The following is a 12508-nucleotide window of genomic DNA, read 5'->3' as shown; positions in this document are numbered from 1 at the left end:
TCTCCCACACGAACAATGATGAGAATTGTATGAGGTAATGTGTAAAAAAAAAGTTCAGTATAGTGTTCAGAAAATCTTCAAGACCCATCTAAATGCTCAGACTTATCTCCTTCTTCATCTTCTTCCTTTTAATCCAACCAGTAGAAATATTTTCAACTTACTGGTTAAAAAAATCAGTATAAAATTCCCCTTGGTACTATGGTTATTTAGAAATGCTCAGCTATATAACTATTTTGTTTAGGGTTTCAGGGAACACAGTAAAGTTTAAATTTGGTCACAGCTACATGATTATGATTTAATAAGGAAAATGGGACAGACACATTTTCTGTCTGTAAAAAGAGGAGCTGCAGTGATTACAAAAGTGATGAGTAGTCTAAAGGATCCAGAATTATGTTGGTGGTGTGGAGGCCACTGGATTTTACAGAAACTGTCCTGGAAGAAGTGTGTCCTAAACTATAATCTGAAAGAGAGAAACGAAATGGTGAGGCAGAGGAAAAGAGTTATCCAGAGCAAATATTTGGATTGACAGAGAGTATCATGGTCAAGTGAAATATGGCTCTTAACATGGGCAAACACCCACCCAGGCAGGTGCTCAGGACTTTCATTCTTCCTAATAATTACCTATAACTCTCAGTTAGGCTTCCCTGGTAGCTCAGATAGTAAAGAAACTGCCTTCAATGCAGGATACCAGGGTTTGAGCCCTGGAGAATTCCATGGAAAAAGGAGCCTGATGGGCTACAGTCTATGGGGTCGCAAAGACTCCATACCTGAATCAGCCCTAAGCTGGAGGTCATCTATACTCTAGGCTTTTTTCCTCCCCATTTCTCTCCATTCTATCAAAATAGGCCTGTCCTACTTTGCAATACTTTTCAGTATTGCATTACCCTCCTCTCTGTTTTTCAAGTAGACTAAGCTCATCTGAACCCGCCGTATTCTTGCCTGGAGAATTTCATGGACACAGGAACCTGGCGGGCTACAGTCCATGGGGTCACAAAGAGTAGGACATGACTGAAGCGACTAACACAAACACACACACAAGCTCATCTGACATAATAATATTTACTCATATGAATGTAGGTATAAAGTACAAAATCCACATTATCTCACAAAAGTACTAATCAGATTTGAACATTTTTCTAGAACTATCCCAGAATCCACTAATCAAAATAAACACAACCTGTAAACAAAATATAAAAGTTGAAAGCAATAGTTGCCCATTCCAAAGAATGAGCTAACCCATACTTGAGATAAATGGTAAATATGGTAAAATAATTTTAAACATTATAAATTGAGTTACAGCATAATCTAAAGTTATATAAATATTTACTTAGATGACAAAATACTTAGCTGTAAAATAATATTACCTTTGGAGATATTTTAAAATTTACAATATGAATGATTTTAATCTCAGATGGTATAAAACAAATGCAATAATATTTTCTCTTGAGTGCTTAGACTGTTTCAGAAACAAAGATACGAGTTAATTTCTATGCAGAAACATGTTTGAAACTACAACCATTATCACAAAACACCATTATCTCAAAGCAACATGCATTTAATGAGCTCAGTTATTTCTTATCCAAGAAAACCAAGGATTTTGTAGTCTATTAGGCACCAAAATGTGAAAGATTATCATTGCAAAAAATAAATGCGTGGGGTTTTTTTTCTCTTTGAAAATGTTCTTCTATTAGGAAGTATAATCTTACTTTTAAACAATGCATGCAAATCTCACTAAATTTAGTAGTTTCATTATACACATCTAGAAGGTTTTAGTAAACCAAGTTTTAAAAATGACCGTTACATATTCTCATGTCAATAAGCAACCACAGGGACTTCCCTGGTGGTCCAGTGGTTAGGGCTTTACCTTCCAGTGCTGGAGGTGCAGGTTCTACCCCGGTCGGGAAGCTAAGATCCCACATCCCTTGCAGTGGAAAATCCAAAACATAAAACAGAACCAATATTCTAACAAATTCAATATAGACTTTTAAAATGGTCCAAATAAAAAGTACTTCTAAAAAAAGTAACACATAGAAAGCAAATTCAAACCATAAGTAAGAGAATCACAGTGTCCTCTAGGTAGTAACAGTGTTTGCTTTATAGTTAACACCCGAACACTCCCAAGGTCTCATAGAACCATATATTCAGTTTACATCCCAGATGTACCAAGCGTGAGTCAGAGAGCTCTGATAAAGAGGTATGAAGACGTGACAGAAGCCATCTCCTGATGCCAAGGCTAAATTTAGAATCATCATCTTCTTGTTTTTGAAAGACAGAGATGAGGAAACCCTTATTTTGAACAATTATCATCAGTCTCTGATCAATATCACCTATTTAATATATTTCAAGAAATGATAACCCTGCTGCATGAATATTAAGCCATTGTGACCTGACGTATTCTACTGGAAAGGGTTTTGTTGTTTTTTTTTTTTTAATAAACCCATTTACCCTGGCCAGATTTTAAATCCTGCAGCTCTGAATACAAACTGCAAATTTTGAAATCAGGAATAAAAAGTGTTGGTGATGGACCCACTGTGTATCAAAAGTATAGCATGTATGTGTACTCTCTGATTCAGAAAAACTACTGAAAATATTAGGGAAATAATTACATATAAATGTGCAATTTATGGATCTTCATTACAGAATATTTACAACAACAAAAAAATGTTCTCAAAGTGTTCAAAAATTGACAGTAAGTAAAATGTCTACAATATAAAATGAATGAAACAGAGTATTTTGCCATTCCGATAAAAGTGTTATTCTAAATATACTTACCCACATAAAAAATGCTCATGTAAATAGCTACCTGAAAAAATGAAGTGTAAAATAGTAGGCTAAATATGATCCCATTTTTATTGCAAAGAAAAATAAATACATATATTAGTGGTTTTCTCTAGAAGATTGCACCTAGTTTTATCATTGAATTTAGTTTTTTCATTTTCCTTATATGTATCTTCTAGTTTTATTCAATTAGTAGGTATTACTTATATAATGAAAAGTTTCAAATTAGTACTAGTAAAAAATGAAAAATTGAAGTGCAAAATAGAGAAGTTCTTCTCTCGTCCTCTCTCCCATATCTAAAAATATACAACACAGAGAAAACCAGATTAAACACATTAGGATTAAAACAATCAACAATAAGCACTAAAGTACAACAAGTAAAATTCAACTGCATTTGATCTGCTTAAAACAGTATAAATATACATGTTATATCATGAAAAAAATTACCAGATTTAAAGGAAAGATAAGTATGTTTATATTTGACTTTTCCTCAATGTCTGAGTGATCTTCTTGGGCAAGTCACACTTACAGTTATCATACCCATAGGATGAGATGGGAGGAGTAGATGATTTCTGAAAGAGCTTCAGATCTAATATTCTATCAACCACTAGAAAGTCCTCTTATCCTCGAATATGCCCTATGTCATAGAAGGTCCCACACCAGTTTTAACAACTGTGCACAAGATCCTCTGAGCAAGGAGTGTGTCTTGCATAAATATTTACACATTAAATAAGTCTCCTTCACATAATAACAGTTCAACAAATATTTGATAATAAATCATTCTTCTTGGTATAGTCACATGTTCATGACCTCAGGAAACCTGTCCCAAGATATTTACAAAAAAATCGATTGACCTCTCTGCACAAATAGCAATGGATAATCTGGTCTAAAATCCAATCATAGTGTAAAAGCTAATTATAATAAGACATAGTACACAGGGTCTGAGTAAGCTGTTTTAGTCCAGTTCTCATCATGAGAGAACATGGCTCCCCAAAGTCACTGAACACCGTTGTTCTTATGCTCTGTTAAAGCTCTGAGACGTCTTCCACAGTGGCTGCGTTTGATCCATCTTTCTGGTTTTGCCTTCCCTTTGCTCTGCAGAGGAGCATGAAATTGTTTTGGTAATTTCATCAGCTTCAGAAGAAGCCAGCCTAAGTATGCTGGTTAAAATGTTCAGTGAGCACATCTGTCGGCATGTTCGACGTGAGAAACAAAAGACTAAGGCTGCAACCGTAGCTTTAGGAACCAGCAAACAGAACGGGTAGCTAGGGCAGCCCACAGTCAGGAAACCAACCAAGCTAGTACATGGATGCTAGGGACACAGAGCCTCACAGCCAACAACTCCTTAGCTGGGCACAGGGACAGGGCAAAGTCAGAATGGAGGGGAAGAATGGAAAAGGAAGCGCCGTCACCTCAGTAAACGGAGGCAAATCATATCTCTGTCATTCTTGCTTCTATAAATCATATTTGTTTTGTGTTTTTTTTTTGATGGGTAAATGGAAAATATGACATATGATTTAATAAAAATTAATCAAAACTTTCAAGACATAGTGTGGTCATCATTTTGCAATATATACAGGTATTATTTTGGTATACAACTGAAACTGACATAGTTACATGTAAATTAGACCTCAATAAAAAAAAGAGCTTTCAAGTTTCTAGTTACCATGACATATTCAATGCACTGTAAAATATTTAGCAAAACTAAAGATACTTATATTACCAGCATTATATTCTCTTTTGTAAATAAGGATCAGGAAAAAGATCAACTATTAAAATAAATGCAGTGAATTATTTTAAGTAGAAAGATACACTCACAGGGGAAAAAAAAACATCTATGGAGGCAACTGTTTTCTGGGACTTTTTAATGTAAAAATCATAGGTTCAGCTCCGGGGTCCCTTCAATACTCCCTACTATATCATAATGGACTTTGGTTTGCAAATCTTTTGTGTTTCAACCGTTCTACAATCAGTTACATGAGTCAAATCCGCAGTGTCCAAAAAGGGCCTGTTTAATTCTTAACTATATATACAGACTCTAAATACCTTACATGTGTATATACAAGATACAATTTTTTCTTTGGGGAATATATTATCATTCATAAATTCAAGTAAATGCTTATAATTGTGAGTATCAAAAAATACAAAGCAATACCTGCAACAAAAGCCTCTTTTTGAGAAATAAGCTATTTTGATTGCACTAGGTTGCATATAGATGTGTCTATTAAATGGCATACATGAAAATATAAAACATCATGAAATAAAACAGACCTTAAGTAATCAATCAACTTTAAAAATATATCTCAGCCAAGATGCATGAAATTTGGAGAATGCCACCAACCACAATAGTCTACTTAAGATGTTGCCTTTTATGTCAACATCCCATTCACTCCCTGGAAGTGGTTTTTTTCCCTTCTCTAAGCGCCTTCAAATTTTCATCTTCATCTCCACTCTTCGTGTTCTAACTACGGTCACTGTTACGTACTGTGGGATGAATTTTTCAGAGTGTAAACTCCTTGAGGAAAAGTTGCGCCTTTAAAAATATTTGTAAACTCCAGCCACATTGCTTACCATACTGGAAACAGTACATGATGTTTTGGAGATGAATTCATACCTTCTTTTCTCTTAGGTAGCTCTGGAGCCAGAAGTGTGATAACCTTTAAAGGTTTTATTTGTTTTGATTTTCTCCCCAAATGAAATATATTGGAGATCTCAAAAGCCAGGATGGACTCCAAACAGAGCTGATAAAAGGTGCACAACTTCTAACTTAGTGATCAGGAGAGGAGCTGCTTTCCTGACCCCTTGTAATCCTCAGCCATCTCTAGACATATCTTGTGACTAAAGTACACTTTATCATTCGAATAAATTCTATCCCTGTGAGAAACATGGATGGCAGCAATGACCAATCAACTAGGTGATGAGAAGTTTGGAGTAAAACACAATGAAGAAACAGGACCTGAGTTTTCACCTGGAATGAGGCTTGACCCACTGAGAGGCAAGAGCCAAGTTGGTTCCCAAATTAGAAGTCAGTGGGCCACAGAAGAAGGAATACTGACTGCATTGGGTGTCATAGGCCTTGAAGCCAGATCTTAGCTGCCACTGGGTAATTCTTAACAGGGGGAACACCACTTAATATTCCTGGCCTCAGGATATTTTAAGTTCTCTTATAAATTGAAGAGGCTAAACTCAATATGTTCTGATGTTTCTATAAACTATTAAATTCTATGATTACAAATCAAACATATCTTAAGCCTCTCAGTAACTGTGCAAACCTGAACAGTATTTTCAAAAGTTTTTGAAAGCATAGTGTCTGAAACTGATGATAATAATAGTGATGATAATAACAGCTAATTTATTCAACACATTTGTGAGATGGTTTGGGCTGCTGTCCTAGACCATGAGGATACAGAGGAGAACAAAACATACCTGGTTCCATGGGGCTTATGTTCTAGTTCAGGGAGCCAATATTTCATAATCCAGTGCATTGGATTGCAGTGAGAACCCTGGAGAAAAATAATGCAAAGATGGTGATAGAAAGTGCCAAAAGGCATTTACTGCATACAACCGAATATTTACTACACATTTTACATGTATCCTCTCATTACATCTTAATAACAATCTTACAAGATAACTGCTATTTCCCTGCGCCCTATTGCACAGATGGGGGCAGAAAAGGGTACAGAGATATCAATCATATTTTCCAAGGTCACAGAAAAATTAAGTAATGCAAGTCCAGAGCTTGTGTTCTAACCATTATGTAGTTCTGTCCTCTGCTAGATGATACCATAGTACAAATCTTTTAAAAGTTCATTAACCAAACTAAGCCTCCGTGGTGGCTCAGTGGTAAAGAATCCACCTGCCAATGCACAAGACATGGGTTCTATCACTGGGTTTGGGAAGATCCCCTGGAAAAGGAAATGGCAACCCACTCCAGTATCTTTGCCTGGGAAATCCCATGGATAGAGAAGCCTGATGGGCTACAGTCCATGGGGTCTCAAAGAGTCATACACGACTGAGTGACTAAGCAACAGTAACAACAAAACAAAGTACAGATTCTGTGCATTTAGAAAACTCTGTTTTTTCAGCTATGCTTATCACCTAAAAACTATGAAAGTGTGTCAAAATTTTTAAAAGAAGGCATCCTGACATGTGCTTGGGCTTAAGTCAGTGCATCTTGGGCCATAAGTTTCAAAAGCAGCATGCAACCATCATAATTAAAAGATCAAAATTGAAAAAATCATGACCAACTCTTCACGCCGTGGTCCTCAACCTTCAGCCTGCTATGCTAGTGAAGCATCCTAAATGAATAGGCATGAGAATGCCAATATTATCTCTGTCCCTCAAGCTTATTCAAGAAGGAACAAGGAGTCACATTTCCATGGAACATAATACCAGAGGCTGCAACAGAATCAGATTTCCCATAAAGCAAACACACATGAGGGTCATACAGAGGAGTGGTTAAGTGTGTGGGTTCTGGACTCAAATAGATCTGGCTTCAAACTCACTCTTTAACCAGCTCGATTTTCTTAGGCAAGCCCACTAACATTCATGAACCCTAGTTTCCTTATCTTTAGAAGAAAAAGAAGAATACCAACACAATATGCTTTTGTGAGAATTAAAAGAGTTAACATATGTTAAAGACCGAACCCAACACTGGCATGTAGGAAATCTGCAGTAAATGTTACCTACTGTTATTATTATGAATAAATGTACCAACTTGGGCAAAGGGATCTACATTTCTGGAGGAGTAAAGGGTTTGGCATCTAACAGGATATTTAATGTCATTTTTCAAAGAACTCTGCACATGAATGTTGAAGGAAGTCCCCACTGTCCCTTCCCAAATTGCTGCTTCAGAAATATTTTTAGGCACTAATAGTTAACCGGGCTTCCCTCATAGCTCAGTTGGTAAAGAATCTGCCTGCAATGCAGGAGACCCCAGTTCGATTCCTGGGTTGGGAAGATCCTTTGGAGAAGGGATAGGCTACCCACTCCAGTATTCTTGGGCTTCCCTTGTGGCTCAGCTGGTAAAGAATCTGCCTGCAATGCAGGAGACCTAGGTTCAATCCCTGGGTTGGAAAGATCTCCTGGAGAATGGAAAGGCTATCCACTCCATTATGCTGGCCTGGAGAATTCCATGGACTATGCAGTCCAGGGGGTCGCAAAGAGTCACACACAACTAAGCAACTTTCACTTTGCTTCCCTGGTGGCTCAGACAGTAAAGATTCTGCCTGCAGTGCGGGAGACCTGGGTTCGATCCCTGGGTTGGGAAGTTCCCCTGGAGGAAGGCATTGAAAACCACTCCAGTATTCTTGCCTGGAGAATCCCCATGGACAGAGGAGCCTGGTGGGCTACAGTCCATGGGGTCACAAAGAGTCGGACACGACTGAGGGACTGAGCACAGCACACAGTTAACAGTAGCAGCATTTTCAAAGAGAAGGGCAATGACATAACTCTGACTTGTTTCTGTACATTTATATAAATAACCAGTTAGTGGCTTACAAGAAGAAAGAATGAAGATGACTCCAGCTGTGTGTAAAAATAGCCAGAGACACTCAGCCCCCTCAGTCAACGCACAATAGCCACCGACAATCTGCTCATTTCCTCTCTGTGTTTGGATGACCTGAAGGCACTTCCCAGCAAGTAAATTCATGACACTAAAGAAACGTTCATTCCCAGTTTACACAGACTTCATCCCACCATATCAATACCCACATAGCCAAAGAAAGGGCTCTCTAACACGTTGTTTCCATGGTGTCTATGTGTTTCTACCCTAAACAGACAGATGCAGATGAAGCAATGCATGTCAATCCCATTATGAGGCTGTGAAATGGGCAGAAGTTTTGCTCCACACTCATGCAATCACACACACTGTGAACATCCTGTTTATTTGGCTCGCCTTCCGATGATTGGCTGTGGTGTATCAGCACATTACTGACAGCTGGGAATTTCTCCAGTGGAACATGCCTTTCCTATGACAAACATCCAAATAGCAATGGGAACACGTGTCTGCCCACTGTGTCCATACGAAGCAGCACGGTTTCCCCAAAAGTAGAGCACATTGGGCGCCTGCATTTGGTTGGAACGGCACCGAGGGGGCCCCTGGTGACCCTTACAGGCCATATGAGATAATACATTCTTGGACCCCTATTTCCGGACTGCTCTGGGCAAGGTCAGGATGGCAAAGATTCCAATTCCACAATATCAGATGTTACGGTAATTCCTTGGAGCTAATGTGTAAGAGCAAAGGAATGCCTTCAAACCTCATCTAGGCCCTGTGGAATCTGTTGAAAATGCATGACAGCTGTGGGCTTTGGCGAGGCTGTCTGTGAATGTATGAGATTTGGAAACAATTCAAAGCTAGAAATAACTGCACAACTCCTAACCCGGTACCGCGTCTTGCTCTCTCCCTCTCTCTTCCCATCACTCATTTCACACGCACTGTAGCTGGGTCACCATCTCGTCCTCATGACTTTGAGGCATTCTCCACGGCTGGGAACAGTGGGTCACATCCTCCCCACACAAACACAGATGTGAAAAGAAGAAAGAAACAAGGGGTGGGGGTCAGAGCACCAGAATGATTTTAATAAGGCACAAGAACAGGATATTGAGAAAGAGCCTTTTTTTTTTTTAAGTATCCAATTGGGAGTTGAGAAGCAGCAGCAAACTTGCACACTTGTTTAAAAGCCCATCTGCAGCGCGAATCATCATCGAGTTTTCCAGTGATTTATAGAGGCACTCATTTTCCTAAACCTGCATCATTTTTCAGGGCTGTGACTATTTACACTTGGCTTCTCCAAGTCTTCTATGTATTCTGTGCCCTTCACCATTTACTCTCTCACGGCAAGAGTTTGCGTGTAATACAGTTGAAAAGGACCTACAAGAAACCAGTTCTGCTCAAAGACTCTTCTTTTCTTAAATTGAATGTTCAGTTCAGTCGCTTAGTCATGTCCAACTCTTTGCTAGCCCATGGACTGCAGCACGCCAGGCCTCCCTATCCATCACCAACTCCGGGAGTTTACTCAAACTAAATCAAATGACTGTTATCCAACTGCCTGACTGATTTCAACCTCAAAATTCCTACTCTTGTCATTTTGACTTGTGTCATCTCAAGATGCAAAGACCTTCTACAACCTGACTCATAAACAGTATGACATCCTAGGAAACCCTGGCTCTCCTCCTGTATCTTCAGTACTGCTATGTACAGTCCAGTTCCCCCTCAGCATCTGTGTATGTGTTTGTGTGTCTGTGTGTTGGGGCGGGGAGTGGGGGGCAGGGATTGGTTCCAGGACTTCAGTGGATTAAAAAAATAATAATAAAAAAAAGACCAAGGATGCTCAAGCCCTTTACATAAAATGGCCTAGTAGAGCGGATATCTGAATCCACAAACTCTGGTCGGTTGACTTTGCAGATGCGGAAATTGCGGTTCCAGAGGGTTGACTGTATGTTTAAAATATGACCTCTTGGCACAATCAGGTTATTCTCACACAGCTTTTCCTCTCTAGTTAACCCAGCTTTGACACACATGGTCGCTGCGTGTCAGTCATTAACAACACAGACTCGTAGCTCTTAGCCCAAAACAAACCACACATTACCATTATCCAAAGTTCGGCTAAGGTAACTGGCCAAGATGGAGGCTTTAAAAGTAAGGAATTATTTCTCCAGTGAATATTATCCCGTCGATATCCTAAAATGAAACAAAACCACATATATCATATTTAAAAATAACTTAGGGCCTGGAAAACAATGTAAAGGGGGGAAAAAAACATTCCTCCTGAGAACTTGCTGGATGCTGCCAACCACCTCCTTGGCCAGCTGGATCTGTGTGAGTGTTCAGAAGCAGAGAAAAAATTGCTCTGGCTGACCATGCACTAAAACTGATTACACCTAACTTGAAGAATAGACTCCCAAAGAAACTCACTCGGGGGCACAGATGCTTGCTTGGGGGCATTTACTCTTACATTAGGATCAATTCTAACAAGCTGTGTTACTTGGATTCCCAGGCCACAATGGATTAGAAACAGTACATTAAAGAAAGACAGCATGCTGGTAAAGAAAAGTGTGTTGGGAACTACCAGTAGCACAGCTGCCCGGCTCTACAGCAAGAGAAGAGAGCCCCAGTTCAGCAGTGTGATTGTCCAAGCATTCAGGGAAAAAAGCCCCAGAACATCGCACTACAGCACAGAACAATAATGGACACGCATAACAGCAACTCTGAGTCATCAAGGAAAAGATACAGGCTATATAAGAATTCATGGACGTGCATATATTAATACATTCACAGCGTAGTCACATCCAGCTCAGTGTTCTGTGATGACCTAGACGAGTGGGGTTGGGAGTGATGGGAGGTCCACGAGGGAGTGGATATATGCATACATATTACTGATACATGTCATTGTACAGTAGAAACTAACAACATTGTAAAGCAACTACACTCCAACTTAAAAAAAAAAAAAACATATTTAAAAAAAAAAGAAATAGTCGTCCTTCCAAAGAATTGACTTCTTTTACGTCTAAAATAAATAAATGTGGACTACTTCCCCAAATAACAGATTTTTTAACTATAGGATTTAAATAAGGAGACTTCTAAGGATTTAATGTCAGTGTCTCTTATTTTTCTTATGCTTGTACCCCACAAGATATACATTACATGCCATCAGCTTCATTTCAGCACTTCTTAAATAACTTCAAGAGTATGCTACCAGAAAAGAGAACCAAAGAGACAGAGATTCTGCCTCGATTACTTAATATCTACAAATGGAAAGCTATGAACACATCACTCTATACACACACTCAGAGATACACAGCACTCCACACCAATGACAGGAAGGACTAAAAGGAGGAGGGTGCCTGCCACGTTGGTTTCACAGAGAGAAACTGATAGAGTGGATTAGGCAAGTGAGTGATCCAGGCAAGAGGAAGAGGACAGGGCCATTTCTAACACACAGCATTTATGGACAGACAGCAACAGGTAGATCTGCTTAGGGATTCATGGTTTGGATGGAAGAGTGTGTGCTCTCCTTTCTCATCATCTCTGCTCTCTTGTCTGGATTTCACATGACCTCTTCCCAGCATTGACATTCCATCAAGCAATCACCAACCTGGCTCTCATCCTATATCTGTGACTCGACCTGCTTGTAACTCCTTTTATAAATCCCTCAATGGACAACAGCTCCACATCCCCTTCTTCTGATAACTACCCTTTATACCATCGTATTTGTTCCCTAGGGCTGCCATAACAACCACAAACTGGATGGCTTAATACAGCAGAAATTTGTTCTCTCGTAATTCTAGAAGCTAAAGGTCACAAGTGAAGGTGTGAGCAGGGCTGTGCACTCTCTGAAGACTCTAGGGGAGAAGGCTACCTTGGCTCTTTGAGCCTCTGGTGACCCCAGGTGTTCACAGCTTGTGAGAGCATAACTCCACTCTGCCTCGATCTTCACACAGCCTTCTTCTCTGCATGACCCTGCATCTCTCCTCCACTCACCCTAAATCCATTACTATGCATCCCAAAGTCCTTAACTACTGACATCTGCAGAGACCCTACATCCAAATAAGATGATGTTCTGAGATTCTAGGTGGACAAATTTGGGGGGCAATACTATTGATCCCACTACCCCAATTCACAGAATTACTTTTAAAAGCAGTCATGCTTTATAGAATGACTCTATAGCTCTGGACATGCAGAAACATCCCAATAATAGACATTTATGGAAACAAATCAGTTCTCATT

At 39.3% G+C, this 12508-nt stretch overlaps 1 long non-coding RNA gene across 2 annotated transcripts; it reads right to left on the bottom strand.

Moving 5' to 3' along the window:
- Positions 1-972: 972 nt before the first annotated feature.
- On the bottom strand, positions 973-10506 carry LOC113907694. Of its 2 annotated transcripts, none has more exons than XR_003515261.1 (3): positions 10371-10506; positions 6205-6281; positions 973-3074 (listed from the first exon to the last, which is right to left on the bottom strand). It is a non-coding gene; the product is annotated as an uncharacterized LOC113907694 (long non-coding RNA). The 2 variants fall into 2 exon arrangements; XR_003515260.1 differs by lacking the exon at positions 10371-10506 and adding an exon at positions 8491-8568.
- Between the last annotated feature and the right edge of the window lie 2002 nt (positions 10507-12508).

The sequence above is a fragment of the Bos indicus x Bos taurus genome, chromosome 17 (genome assembly GCF_003369695.1).
Source record: "Bos indicus x Bos taurus breed Angus x Brahman F1 hybrid chromosome 17, Bos_hybrid_MaternalHap_v2.0, whole genome shotgun sequence".
NCBI lineage: Eukaryota > Metazoa > Chordata > Mammalia > Artiodactyla > Bovidae > Bos > Bos indicus x Bos taurus.
Note: the sequence above shows the minus strand (reverse complement) of the source record. Positions and strands in the feature narration are given on the sequence as shown.